Below are 15,926 nucleotides of genomic sequence, written 5' to 3' on the forward strand. Positions count from 1 at the left end.
GGATTATACAAGGTAATGGTATAAATTTCTGCTGTCCGTGAATTATGCCACAGTCATATAACACAGACACTAGAGGGTAGTGTGAGACATTTATTTAGGAGGGGGCACTGTCTTTCTTGGTGCCTGGCCCTATGTAGAGTGGGGGCAATGGATTTCCTCAACTGCAGGAACAGTGTATACTCTTGACTGCAGTACAGAGTGCTCATTGAGGTGGTTAAAGGGTCCTTCTTCTTTCATTATTACATCATACCAAGGACCAGTAATCAGCTGCCTTTATGACTGTAATAATAGCAAAGGCACAACTGAACAGATTCTCATGGGGGTGAGGGACAGAGCTTATCACTATAGCTGCTTACACAGCACAACAAATAAGCATAACAGACAAGTCTCTGTACAAATAGCTGATGATGTCGGATCTTAACTGATGTTTCATTAGCAGGTGAAGGGAGAGTACAATCATAAGATCACAGCGTTGCTTTGGCTGTTAATGAGCACACAAAGATCACCTAAGGGTTATGAATGCTGGTTATCCTAGATCGTGATTAGATCATAGTAGAGGGATGCACAAATACGAAAAGTAAAATAATTTCAGAGGGACAAATTATTTCTGAATTTGTTTACTTTAAATCCAAAAACATATCAATAAGGGACATATTGTAGCTCAAAGAGCTCCTAGGTCTACCAATAGCCATCTCTTTTAAGCACACATATCTGGTAGAAAAACATCCAGTCTTAATTTAAAAATTTCCCATGAAGGATAAGCTACCACTGCGGTTGGGAAGTTGTTCCAGTGCTCAATAACTTCCACTGTTAAAATATGTACTTTATTCCTAAAAATTAATTGAATTTTTGTCCTAGAAGATATGCTCTCATTCAAATGAAAATGTATTTATGGGAGCCCTATGGTCTGTGTTGATCACAATGATCCCTTCTGACTTTATAATCTATGAACTGACTTTATAAGCTGAGTCAGTGCAGCTGGTAAGAAAACCAGGATTAAAAAAAAAATGTCTTGGCTCTATCTCTCCCCTACAAATTCAGCAAATTCAGCAATCTTTGGAAAGAAAGCTTTGGCAGCCACCACATTACATGTTAGGCCTGATCCCCTATGCATTGTGGCAGCAGTGGCAGCAGCAATCCCTCGATACAGGGATGACAATCTTCTAGTAAATAGGGAAGTCATAGGTGAGTCCATAGATGACTGTGGAGTGTGATCTGAGATCTACGTGTTCCACTGCAGACATGGCAAATAGTTCCAGGAGGAAGTAGTAGATACTGGTGATGTCAGGTCACAGCTCTTTCCTTTTATCTTGTCTATATCCCTCCATAGTGAGTCAAGTTTGCTCAAAATGATTGATACCATACACATGGGACCATTGGGGATGATTCAGTGCTTGAGTCTCCCAGGTACTGATGTTAATATCACATCTCTCCAGATTGGCTTTCAAAGTTTCCTTGAATCTCTTCTTTTGCCCACCTCTAGAGTGGTGACAATTGGTTAGTTGGGAGTATAGGACCTATTTTGGGAGCCAGTTGTTAGGCTTTCTTATGACATGCTTAACTAATGGAGTTGGTGCCATATAAAACATGGCTTCAATGTTGGTAGCATTGGCTTGAACCAGAACGCTGGCATTCATTCTTTTGTCCTTCCAATTGACACAGAGGATTTTTTGAAGACATCGCTGATGGTAACATTAAAGCTTTCAGGTGTTTTCCAAAATGTCATACAAATTTCTTATTTATATAACAGGGTAGCGATAACAGCAGCTTAGTAGACAAGTAGCTTGTTTTCGATTCTGATGTCATAATTTCAAAGACATGATTTTGGAGATGTCTAAAGGCGACACTGGCAGATTTTATCCAGTGCTGAATATCATCATGTGTGTTTACTTTTTGGGAAAAAGTAGCTTTCTAGGTAGGGGAAATGCTCAACATTCTCCAAAGAATTGAATATGTGGAAGAGCAGGTGGTTGGTTGGGGTAGATTAGTAAAGTATCTTAGTTTTTGTAGAGTTGACAGCAAGTCCAAACATTTCATACACTTCACAGAAGCAGTCAAGAGTGACCTGGAGCTCTTTAATTGAGTGGGAACACATGACACAATTGTCAGCCTATTAAAGATTAGTAATAGAGATGTTGGTTATCTTGGATTTGGAACATAACTAGTGGATGTTAAAGAGATAAGAAATCTATGAGATACTGGATTTTGACTCTATATGGAAGCCTATCATCAATGAGATCCAGAATAACTGAGATATAGAAGGAAAAAAAGTGTTGGTGCAATTACACATCCTTGCTTGATTCCAGTTCAAACAGTGCTTCTCAGCTATTGCTTTAGACCCTTATTGTCATGTACTTGTGAAGAAATCGTTTAATGGTGACAAAATTTTGGCAGGCATCCATGCTATAGGGCCTTCTGTTGGTTGAATCAAAGACCTTAGGTCAACAAAGGCCACGTAAAGATCTTGGTATTGTTCATAGCACTTATGCAGCTATGTAGCAACAAGGATCATATTTACTATTAGGTCTGTGTGAAGCAGCTAGTATTCACTTTGGATTCAGATTTGGCCAATTTGGGGGACAGTGATTTGATATGGTGATTTGAATCACTGTCCTGAATCAATCCAGCAAAATCTGATTTGGAGATTTGGCTGCTGCCAAATCAGCCAAATCTCTGAATCACACAGGTTCCATCCCCTGCCCACTCTCCCAGCCCTGCCCAGCTCCAGCTCCAGCTCCAGCTCCTGGCTCTTTAAAAAAAAAGCCCGAAGTCACCAGGGGATGGGGCCTGGCAGGGGTCCCCTCATGGTCCCTTTCCCCCTCCTCTAGCCACCCACCCCCCACCCCATATTTACCAGCTTGGAGTCCAGGTCCAGCTCCCTGCTGCAGTGGATGGGGACTGCCCAAATCACCGAAACTTTCCAAATCTTTTCTGAATCAATTTGGAGAGCTCTGAGTTGATTCAGACCTTTTAATTGGTTCCCTGACTTGATTTGGATTTAGAGATTTGGCCACCAAATCGGGCCCAATCTCCTCCGAATTGAATCAGCACCTGAAGCTTCACACAACCCTATTTATTATACCTCTGGACCAATTATACATTGGGACCCAGGTAAAATGTCCTCAGCAAGGACATTGAGAAGAATACAGGCAACTATTTTCCCTGCTATGGAAAGAAGGAAGCGTTGTGGAAATTGCTGCAATGCAATCTATTTCCTTTTTTAAATATGGTAATGATTCTGGCATCTCTTAAGTCACTAGAAAATTGTTAATGGATCCAGATTTTCAACTTATGACATAGTTCATGAAAGAGCTGTGTGCCATGCCCCCCCCCCCCCCATCTTGCTTATAAATTTAAGCTGGTATTCTATCAGGACCACATGTTTTATTGTTCTTTATCTGCTTAATGGCTTTCAAAGCTTCTTGATAAGTTGGTGGTCCTTAATGGGGTGCTGTGGAACAGTTCCAAATGATATGGTCTTTGATCTTAGAATCTCAGTTTGGGAGCTCCTGAAAAAGTGCTCTTTCCACCATGCATGATGGAGCTGTCTTTAAAAGTGTTGCTCCATCCTTGGACCTCAGAGGGACAGCTGCTTGTATGCTTGGTCCACAGATGGCTTTGGTTGCACTGAAGAAATTATGCAAGTCATGGTTGTCAGTAAACTTTTGAATCTCTTTTGTTTTGTCTTCCTAACACTTGTTTTTTCACTCTCAAATTATCCTCTGGGTCTCAGTTTTAATGTGGTGATAAGTGTATTGCTTCCATTTGGAGTTGATGCCATTGTGCCAAAGTCATACCTGGTCATAGGCAGCCAAGTCTGGGGGTTCACCTCAGGGTCGGGAGAAGCAGCTGAGGTCTGAAGGGACATGCCAAGTGTAGGGAAGCCAGAAGCCAAGATATCTGTCTGGAGAACTGAGCTAGAGATCTAGGTCAGCTGACCACTGGGTCAAGAAGCTAGATGGGCCAGGTATCCAGTAAATCAAACCAAAACTGGGTCAGGTATCCAAAGGATCAGGTCAAACTTAGGGTCTTCAGGCAATCTAGATTGAGTATCCAGAGAGTCTGCACAAGCCAAGGGTACAACAGGTTGGGTACAGAGTTAAACCTTGTTGCGCTGACACTACCTCTTCTGAGTAAAGGTTTTATATTGGAAGAGGTAAGGGGCAGGTTGACCTAAGCTAGTCACTCTGATATCAGGAAATGGATGTGTAGCTAGGCCCAGCTAGAGGGTTCTGGCCACCGGTGTCTGCCCCATTGTTCTCTTGTTGCAGACCTGAATGAGCAGCTGTGGTATTCAGGCCAGGACTCTGGGTTTAAGGCCACAGACTAACAGTCAAGCTTTGAAGCCTTTTCTTTTTTGTCAATGAGTACTTGAATTTCCCTATCATTCTCATCAAACCAGTCCTGGTGTTTGCAGAGAAGCCTAAAGATTCTTCACACAACTCATGGATGCCTTTCTTGATGCTCTCTCAGTGATCAATGGTGTCAAGATTATCAGGGAGGTTGGAGAATTTCTCACTGAGGCACTGATGGATATGAATGCTTTTAGGAGGGTCTTTCATGCACTTGATATTGAACCTCTTCTTGGATCCTTTTTTTGTTTATAAAATTTTGGGGCAATACAAATGGACATGGTGGGATGTATCAAATGAAAATCCCATAAGCAGTCATCTGTGTGTTGGTCATAGCTCTAGTTGTGGTATAGACATTTCAATGATCCCAGGCATGTGCTATTATATGGTCAGTCAGATGCCAGTGTTTTGAGATGCATTCATGATGTCTTTCATTTGTTGCTTTGGTTGAATTAGGAGTTCATGATGAGATCATGTTCAAAACTCTTGCTCAGGAGAAAAATTCTACTTGAATCGACTACCCTTTTTTTTCCAAGTGTTCCTTTCCATAATTCAGAGTTCCTTCCAACTCCAGCGCTGAAAACATCTAGAAGAATTATCATATCTTCTTTAAGGACAGATGATAAGGCCTGGTCAGGTTTTGAACAGAATTCATCTTTTGTGTCATCTTCTGCATCAAGGGTCGGAGTGTACACACTAATGACTGTTGCAACAGTGCTCTAGTTTATCACTGTTATGGTTGTTTATCAAGGTATGGTTGTCAGGATCAACTGGGCTGTGAGTAGTCACTTAATGAGTTACCATGGACAGGCTGGGGTCACACCAAGTATCCATTGCAATTGTCAGGCTGATGGTTGAGATGGTATCATAATGAGGGTGGATGCCTGATCAGAGCTGGAAGGTTGAAAGAAAACAGGGACAGGGAGCATGGAGAGGCTGGGATCAGGCAGTAGCAAGGCAAGAACAAGGTAGAGGTCCAAGAATCATATACAGGAGGATTATTACTCAGACAAGCCCCACAGGAAGTAGGAAGGGTTTTATAGTCAGGGGCTGTCAGGGGCTTGCATTTCCCATAGATTCCTCCTGGTCACCTGACTTCTCCTGGGCTGTTATCTAACCAGCTACCTGGTGGTGGTATGGTGGACTTTGCCTCTATCTGCTGGTTTGGCCCCTCTGGGTTTGAATCCCAGTAGTCCTAACATCAGACATTCCAGGTTGCAACTGTTACTCAGTTTGAACCACAGATAAAGTGATCCCATTAGATGCAGTTTGCCAGTCAGGTGAAATGAGACCAACTACGTTTAAGACACTGTTTTTCAGCCCCTTCGCCACTTGGGGTGAACAGAGTGGATCCTAAGTAGGCCTGCTCAGTCATGATGGCAGCTGCCAGACTGCACATCTGTCTCAGTTCCAAATACAAAACAACCATCACATAATCATTGCCTCCATGTAGGTCTGTGACTAGGGACATAGGCAATGTGTGCCTCCTGAGGCTGGGGGAGGGGGGGGGCACAGCGACCGCCTGCAGGCATCAGCAGTGAGGGAGGGCCAAGCGGGGACCATCTGCAGGTGGCTGCAGTGGTGTTGGCAGCATGGGGGTGGTCCCCCATGGCTGGACACGGAAGTGCCAGGGGCACTTCTCACGGGGAGGGGGCACTAGTACTCTGCCTGCCCCCCCCACCCATCACCTAAGGCAAGAGCACTCGCTCTCAGGCAGGCCAACAGCACTCTCAGGGGGTGCACGTGCACCCCTGTGCACTCCCTATGCGTCACCTATGACTAGGGACTTCTAATAATCACTAGCACCTGCCCCCATTGCTTTAAACATAATTGGTCTCATTTCACCTTGTCATATTGAATGAAATAGTTTGAATGTTTGTAAAGGTTGCCCATTAGCCAGTTTCAGGAAGAAGATAAGATTTATCTCCTTCGCTAGTTCATTGTTTTGGGACTACGTGCAAAAGGTCCTGACTTTGCTTAAAGTCTTAATTTGAATCTTTTAGAAGTCTTTTACAAAGACAGCAAATATCCTGAATTCCGAGAGATCAAACCCTAAGGCCTTTTGACCAGATTGGTAAGAAAAGGGCATTTGCAGTGATATGGAAGTTTCCCAAAGGTAATTTAAAATGCTCAACAAAGGCAAAAGAATCTGTTGAGTAAGATCCGAGCCCAAATTTGGAAGTAGTGACAGGTTGAGTAGGAGGAGCCCACTGACGGCAGCTCACTCAATAAAAACTGTAACTTACTGTCCCAATTTGGAGGTGACTATACTTGTAGAACAATGAAGGAAGAATCGCAAGTATAGCCCGGGTCAGACTGATCACCTGAACTAACCTCTCCGTGAACACGAATCTCTTAGTTCACGCTGAAGCTGCAGAGGTCCTATCAGTATTGAGGCCAGCCTATTGAATTGTATTGCTGAGGTGAGCCCATTCCATTGAACCATACTACTGAGGCCAACCCATTAAATCATACTACTGAGGAATGAAACCATATTTTGGTATTTGGCTTCTCGGAATTCTAGGATTGTAAGTATAATATGAAAAATAATAGTATTGATTCAAATTTAACTTTTAGTTATAATTGTAGTTGTTTTTGTAACACTAATTCTTATAGTATTGTTTGGGAAGGAAGTGCATTCGGAGCATTGTTTCTGATATATGTAATTATTGTGTTTTTAATGTTTGTGGTGTTTCTTAAAGCTAAGCAGTGTTATATACGTAGCAAAGAGTTTTAAAATAAAATTGTGTTGTATAAATTAAGTGTGTAATCATTGTGAAATCATGCAATCAGTTAACTACTCCCCCAGCCAGTGCATCAAAATGAATCAGTAAATTGTGTGGGATTTTCTCTATTCCATAACCCACTAGAGACACACCTGACTAGCAAACTGCATCTAGCACTCTCAGTACAGGCACTAAGGAGTTAGGAGTAGATTTGGAAACTTCACAACTCTTGCAGTCCCAGAACTATTCCTCCCAGGTAGGACTAAATACATAACCATTTCCAGAACAGTTGATATGATGCATTTACCAAGCACTAATTTCAATTAAAAATACAGACATCAAACTTGGTAAACTACTGAGTTCTGTAGACCAGGATTGGAGGGCATTAGAAGAGGAAAACATGGAAGGTTATATAGTGTCAATATTATGATATAGTCAGCATTATCTATTAAATTCAGGCACATGAGATGAAAATAACCCATGTTCAATAGTAACATAGGTTCATTCAGTTGATTTTGCATAACCCAAAAGGGTGGAAAGAAAAGTACCTGCAGGTTCTGAGGGCATCCAACTGGATGAGCAGGATATTTCATTAAAAAGTATTGTGGGTGAAATTCTGGCTCCATTCAAATCAATTGAAGCTTTGCCACTGATTTCAACAGGTCAGGATTTCATCTTGTATCATTTTTCTTCTACCTCTCCTGTACCATTTCCTCATGTTTTCCATCTCCTGTCCACCTTAAAATGTCCCCTACAGCTTCTTTTCCCACCTTTCTCTGACCAGTTTTTTAACCGTTGCTGTTCTTCTGTTTTCCTCCTCTTCCAACACTCCTCATATTTTGTGCATTTTGGCCCTTACAGATGGTCTAGGCCAAAATATTTGTTAAAAGGCAAACCTGCCCTATACTGGATTGTATTACACTAAGCTCAGCATCTTTAACATAACATTCATTTCTCTTCCCTCCCTGTTAAAACTCCTTTTCTACCTGAGCATTTCTGTGTTAGCAGATTTCACCATGTTTAAACACAGAGTTAAGTGACATGATGCTGATTGTGACCTTTTCATTGGCAAGTTGTCGGCTAACCTTGATTAAACCTCTTTGAAATCATAATTGTTATAGTTCTACTGGAATTTCCTATGTGAGGATCATATTTTAAGGAATGTCTAGTGTTTTACTATGGCCGCAATTTGTGTAGTGTTTCCATCAGGGTTCCACTGAAACCAATCAGTACTTTTTCAGTCCAACCTTGTTTTCATTGAAGAACCAAAAATTCCACTGAATTCAGGGAGGGTTTTGGGTGCAAATGGAGTGCAGAATTGGGCCCAGGAAAGGGGGCGTTTTGTGGGGGGAGAAAAGATTGGAGCAAACTCAATGCTAATCAAGATAAATCAAGCCATGATGTAGAACATAAGCACCATGCTCTATTCAATTCAACTAGGAAGCTCAACTTGTTCAGCACTGTAGGTTATTTTCCATTTGTAATTAGAGCAACAAAGAAACAGCCTTTTCCTGTTCTGCTCCATCAGCACAGCCCCAGCAAACATCCTCATTTTCAATAAGTCTTCCCCTTTATCTCACTCTGCCTGATGCCTAATAAGCTGATTGCTATTTACTTTGGACCAACAGCTAATCTGTTAATGATTGATTTTAAATTTTTACAGCCATTTGTCTCTGGCAGGACTTGAGACTGTGAGCAGTGGTCTTTTCCTACCTGATGAATTGGCTTTTCTTTAAAAAAAATAAGATTTAAGTCAAAAGTCTTCCCTGTTATGTTTTGCTGACAAACAGCTGATATGCAGTGAGCAAAGCTTAAAAATAAATGGTAAATCTTTGTATAAAATTAATCAGCCTTTGGAACCGTCAGCAAATAATATAAGTGGACATTTTGTTAATAGTGGTAGTGGGGTAAAGACCTACTATGTGTGAAGTAAAACATAATTGTACTATAAATTTAGAGAGCTTAAAATTCTTAATTAACAAAATTGATGGTCATCACCAGAACTGGATAGGAGGAATATAAACTAATACAGCTACCCTCCTCTAAAATGATCTAAATTGTATACCATATGATATATGTATTAACATGATATATGCCTAAAAGTGAATTTCATTTCCTACTAAAGGACTGCCAAATAGACAGTAGTTATTTTAATTGGTACAACACAGCACTGCTGTGCAATTTAATAGTTGATTCTAAAAATGGAAAAATGAATAACAGCTCAGCTTGTATATTCAGAAAAGAATAGGGAAAATTCTACTCCAGAGGCTACACATATTTATAAATACAGTTTCTTCAATAAGCCAATTAAAGATAGTCTCTTTAAGGAAATAAATAATGTTTAGAACATGTAAGTATAATGGTTTTCACCTGTAGATCTCAAAGCACTTCAGAAAGGTGGGTAAATATCATTGGTATTCAGAAGCAGCTCCAGGATTTTCCAAAGGAGGGTGTGGGAGCAGCAACCACCACTACTGGGGTGACGGCAACTCCACTCCCAGCCTCCTCCTCCCTGCCTACGAGTGGGTAGACCACACCACAGGAACAGCAGTTGGGGACTTTATAGAAAAGGTAAGAATTCCCCCTTTTTCCCTCCCTGCTCAGAGGAATATTCCTTTCCCTCCCTTCTGCACCTGCTGCTGTCACCGCTGTCCCAGGAATGAGGGGAGCTCCCGAGACACTTCTTTCCAGCTTTAGCCAGGCTGTGCAGAAGCCAGGCTCAGCATGGGACAGTGGCAGCAGTGGTGGGCAGGCAGATTTCTGCTCCCTTTTCCTCCATGCCTGCTCCTGAGCTGGTGGGGAACACCTTGGGGAACCAAACAGGGAAGGGAAACCCACCTGCCTGCCCATCTCTGCCACTGCTACTGTTCTGGGCTGAGCCCAGCCCCTGTGTAGCCTGGTTGGAGTGAGACAGGAATTCCCCTTCCCCCCTGGACATCAGGGACAGTGGCAGCAGCAGACAGGGGAGAGGGGAATGAGAGGAAACAGGATGAGGAGGTGGAGAGAGGGGCTGTGCCTCTGAGGCAAAGGGAGCAGGGAACTCTTACCATCTTCAGTGACTTTAAAAAGTGCCCCGCTGCTGCTTTTGTGCCTGGTCAGAAAGGAGGTTATAGTTGCACTGCTGCACCTGCAAGGATCTGCTCTGTCAGCATTGTTTTATAGAGGGGGAAACAGAGGCTCCCAAAGGTGTGGGTTTGGATTCCAAATGATCTAGAGATTCAGTTTAAACCCACAACTAGATACTGATCCAGTTCTTTAGGTGCAATGCAGCCACTTGGTGCTGAACCAATGCCTGGCTATAAACACTCTTTAATTAGCTCAAGAACAGTGTTATGTGGTACAAGGATAATCCTTCAGTAACAAAGAGACATTGTAATGGGCTGTGCCACACATCCTACCTGACAATGGCAGAGAGAAAGTGTGTGACATCTCTAGATCTCTCTGCCATGTTAGCTCTGCACTAAATCTTCAATATAAATATAACCCTTTCTAAGGGTGATTTAGCATATGGAACAGCCATTTCTTTAAGTAACTAGAGAATATAATGGTGTGGACAGCATTGAATGTTGGTCTTTCCAGCAAGATGTAACAAATGTTGTTAGACAAGGCTTGCTTTACATTGACTGGCTGGATATTGTAAAGTACCAAAAAGGAAATGCTTAACTGGCTGAGGGATGAAAGCTAAATCTTATTAATATTTTAGATGCTGCAAGACACAGAGGCTCCATCTGCTGTCAGCAGTATCATGGAAGGAATCAAGTCAGCTTGGGAGCAGAAATCATGGGCCTCCACAATGGTCTATTGACCTTCTTGTGAAGCAGATATCATGTGACAGGGATTGCCTATCTCAGCAGACACAATGGAAACAGGAGAAAGTGTTAAATATAACCAGGTGGACAGTGATGAATTGACACACTGAAAAATCGAACGCTTCAGTAATCAGCCTAAGGATCTGATATCAACAACATTTTTCAGTTTTGTCCAAATTCATTGAAAGGTGTAGTTTAGCAAGTTCACTTCTCATTGGTAAGACCTTTCATCTTCATGCAGGTTTTCTGATTGAATTCTGTACCATCATCATTGTATTCTGTGTCATTGTTGTTCCTTGCATAGAAAATAGACGAAACATTTACATGTGAATGAAATGTCGAAGAAATAAACACATTTAGAATTGGATTGACTCATGACACTCATTAATAACATATATAGTAATGGACAGACAGAAAGAGAGGCATGTACATATAGCTATTACCAGAAGGATCTAAGGGCCAAAACCTGTCCCCACATTTGCACCAGTGAAATTGTGGTTCAGCTTCTGTGTCCAGGGGAGAGATATAGAGAAAAGTCTATGAGGAGACCCCATGCCCGATGTATACCTGGAAGGTGGTGTTTCATTTGTGGCACACTCTGCACTAGCAAGCAAAAAGATGCAGGCAAGACAGGTGTTGTCTGGGAGAGTAGCTGAGAAGTAGCAAGTGGGTGTGAAGGTAGATAACTTCATAAACCCCATTACTACCACTCAGGATGTGTGCTGGTGCCCCACGCTCTATCACCCGGCTCCAAGGACATTAGTTTCCCCCAGCTCCTGCATAAGTTTCCTGCACCAAGGCTGTTTACTCAAAACCTGAAACAATGAAATATTACAGGTATATTTAGCACTCTGAAGATTTTGTACCCATAATTCTAATTATAGAAGTCTAATTAATGTCTTTATGGCTTCATTAAATCTTTGGGATATTTATATTATCCAAAGAAATAATCTCTATCCATTAAGAGTACATTAAATCCTTAAGCAAAACTTTAAAAAATCCTATAGATATACTTATTTCATTGCAAAATACATGGGAAATATAAAGAAATCCATTAACAGAATTATATACCTTTCCTCTAAAATATATTTTGACTGTAATATTTTACTGCAGAGGTCTGACTGCTAGCAAAGAAATGAGGGGAAGAATGTACTAAAGTAATTAGCTGAATGGTCAAATGGACAAAAATTATTCAGCCAATGTTTGAAAGATCTTTCACATGGGAAAAGCTTAGTGTACTTTTCAACGGTGTAAAAAGCCAGGTTCCCTCTGCTTCTAAATTAAATGCCAGGGATTGAAATGTCAAAAGCTGGATCAAAAAATAATTTAAAAATTGAATTTTGTTGACTATTATCATCTCAGTTATGTATTTTTAAATAAAATAAGTTCACAGCTGTTACAAGCTGCATATTATAAAATCCTATTGTGGAATGTGATGTTCAAAAAGCAAACCCACAGACTCCAGCTCATGTTAGTAGGGCTTTATGCAGAAATTTGCAAGATTGGAGCTGCATACATAAGCAACCTAATTCAATACCCAACAGTCAATAAATAGAATCTCCTTGATTGTAATGGGCGTTGGATCAGGTTATGCAAGTGTTAGCTCTGTTGAAAAGGTTCTCCAGAACTATCCAGAATTCTACTTACACTACCTAGCAAACCCGGAAAAAAACTGAATGTGAATCTGAGTATGTACAGACATGGACACACGTGTGTGCACACATACAGATGCGTACATACTGGATATTCATAAATTCATAGATGTAGGGTCGAAAGGGACCTTGCAGATCTTCTAGTTCAACCCCCTGCCCTGGGCAGGAGAAAAAACTGGGCTTAAATGACTCCAGCTAGGTAATTGTCAAGCCTCCTCTTAAAGACCTGCAAGGTAGGAGCCAGCACTACTTCCCTTGGAAGTTGGTTCCAGATCCTAGCCGCCCTGACAGTGAAGTAGTGCTTTCTAACGTCTAGTCTGAACCCACTGTCTAACAACTTATGGCCATTATTCCTTGTTACTCCGGGAGGCGCTCGAGGGAACAAGGTCTCTCCCATTCCCTGCTGGTCCCTCCTAGTAAGTTTATAGAAGGCCACCAGGTCCCCCCTCAGCCTTCTCTTGTGAAGGCTGAACAGGTTAAGGTCCTGTAGCCTCTCCTCATAGAGTCTGCCCTGCTGTCCCCGGATCATGCAAGTGGCCCTCCTTTGGAACCTCTCAATGCTGTCCACATCCCTCCTGAAGTGCGGCACCCAGAACTGGATGCAGTACTCCAGCTGCAGCCTGACCAGTGTCACATAGAGGGGGAGGATCACCTCCCTGGCCCTGCTTGTGATGCATCTGTGGATGCATGACAAGGTGCGGTTAGTCCTACTGACTGTGTCCTTGCATTGGTGGCCCATGTTCATCTTGGAGTCGATAATGACTCCAAGATCTCTTTCTGCCACTGGATATGCACTGGATTGCTGAGATCCAAACAACTGTTTCCATAAAGTTTTTAATTTTTTCTCAAAGGTATCCTGTAACTTCTTTCAGTAGCAATATCTATGTCCCTTTATCCCTGTATTTCTAAGATTAACCCTTGTTGGGCCAGTTCCATGAGAGAGCCAGGGCCCTCAGATCAGTTTGGGGATCTCTCTGACCACTGCAGTCATTTTCCTTCAGCATTCTAAGGATATGTTTACACGGATATTTAGAGTCAAAGTTGAGGTCTTCAGTCAGTTCAAACCATGTAAGTAGCCCTTCCCCATTTAGATCATATCTTATATACCAAAACAAAGCCATCCACGGTCATTGTACTTCTTGTTTCTCATACACAATGTTAAGATGTATCCCAGGTTTTCCCGTGCCATACCTGAATCAGTCTGGGTTACTCCTTTTTGCCTTTTCTCTACTAACGGACAGGATGCAGATAGGCTGGAAGACAGAATTCTGGGATTACTGTTGACAGTCTTCCTTTGCTCTAGCCCTGCAGTTTGCAAAGGCAAAGTCCACATCGACCACAGAAAATGCAGAGCTAGAAGGCAAGTAGGGATGACCCCGATCTCATAACCTGAAGCTTAGCACAACTCCTGAGCATTGTCAATAAATATCAAGCAGGTGTTTTTTAAAGTACAGTGCTGAGAAGCATGGGCTTAAGGACAAGCTTAAACCCATCTCTAAATATAAGTGGAGACATAGCCTGAAATGGCTATGACTCCTTCTTTAATAACTTCCCATTCCTTTTATCAGGTGACCCATTGATCAGTTTAAGCAGGTCATCAAAGTTCCCAGGTGACCAAGTGATCTAGATCTTCGTACTGGAGTTCAAACAAGAAAGGTTGGTTTGCCCTGGCTGGTAAACATGCACTGTCCTAAGATACTCCATTTGAATAGAAGACTAGCACGGTTTAATGACCCTCCATTGTTAGTAAGGTAAAATAAGTTCTCCTCTTCTGTGGCATTTAGCCTAATCTGGAGACAAAAGACAAAGGCAACCCGCACTGTCAAACCCACGTCTGCATCATTCAGATCTCCTTCCTTATTATCCCTCATGGGTGAACTATCAGGACAAAGTTCATTGGCATCCCTGAATAGGCTTTTGCCATTCCAATACTTCCGATTGGTTGAGGCAGCCTTGGAGAGACTGGCTTCCTGCACAATGGATCATATTACTGTACTTATCATTTGAGCAGTGGTCCACCTCCTAGAGTGAGGTAGAGTTGCCCCATTTTCCTTCAAATTATAGTCACATCTTCCCACCTGCTGAAGAAAATTGGGCATATCTATGTTGCTTACGAGTTGCTTACTATGCATTAGCCTAATAACACTGTGCAGTAGCATGGCAGCAAAAAATCATGCTAAAGGCCTACTGAGCAGTGTTATTAGGCTAATGCACAGTAAGTGTCATGAAAAAAATGTGCATCTGCGCTACTGCACAGTAATTCTAGTTACTATCCATTCAATTAGTACTTCATTGAGGAAGTACTAAACTAAATGTGCAGTAACTAGGGCACATTTTCTATCCATTTCCTCTTCATTTCCTTAGTTGCTTTGAATTTATAACCAGGTCTCCAGCTCCTGGCTGGTACCCTGAGTCTGACAGTACTCTACCAAAACAGTTTCCCTCCTTCAAAAATATTTCTGATTCACTGCATCATGCAGCTGTGACTCAATTTTCCCTTCTTCCAAAGGGATTTGGATTCCCAGCATACTTCAGCTGTGCTGTTTCCCCCAGTTTCAGCAGGAGTTTTGACTGCAGAAACGGTTTCTCTGTTAAGGGGAGAAGGAATGCCTGCCCTTAGCCACAAGGATTGGTCTAAGCAGGTTTTCAGTTGAGCCTTTTGGGTTTAACCTTGTTGGGCACATCCCCACGAGGTCACATATATGCTTTGCAGTGCCTCAAAGCACTACTAATTTGCAGCATGGTTGGTTTTTTTGACACTGAGACATTCCAGTGTAAAAAAAAAACAATGCAAAAAAAACCAGTGTGGTGCACATGGGCTGCCAGAAACCAGAACCTATTTGTCCCCAGGCACACCCCTGCACATGCACTCATATGTGTGCTGTTTGTCCCATGGGAAATGCGCACCCCTGCATGTGTGCACCCGTTGTGTCTTTTCTGAATAGTATACCAAAATAAATATTCTACCAAACTTAACTGATGTATCATTTCAAGCTAGAAGCAGCAGAAGACTGACTTATTGCTGACAGTGGTTGTCATCAGTGTATTCCCAAGAAATAATGATGAAAATAGTTTAACTGTTAATGGTTTAGCCTTGTCCACAATTTCAGAGCACTGCAGAAAGCATATCAAACTCACTTCAGGGGGACTCATTGCAGAAAGCCTTTGTCAGCAACAGATAATTTCTTACTCTAGACAGGAGTTTACTGCAGAAAATACGGGAGTAAATTCTGTGAGTTATGAAAGTGAGGGGGTTGATTGCACTGGTTAGATCAAAGAGTCAGGCAGGTGGGTACAATGGAAATCTCCCCCCCCCCCCAAAGAGCTGTTAATGCATCATAAATCTTGATTTGTAATACCATAGCTTAGCTAATCTTGGAATTCTTT

The sequence above is a fragment of the Alligator mississippiensis genome, chromosome 5, assembly GCF_030867095.1.
Source record: "Alligator mississippiensis isolate rAllMis1 chromosome 5, rAllMis1, whole genome shotgun sequence".
Lineage (NCBI taxonomy): Eukaryota > Metazoa > Chordata > Crocodylia > Alligatoridae > Alligator > Alligator mississippiensis.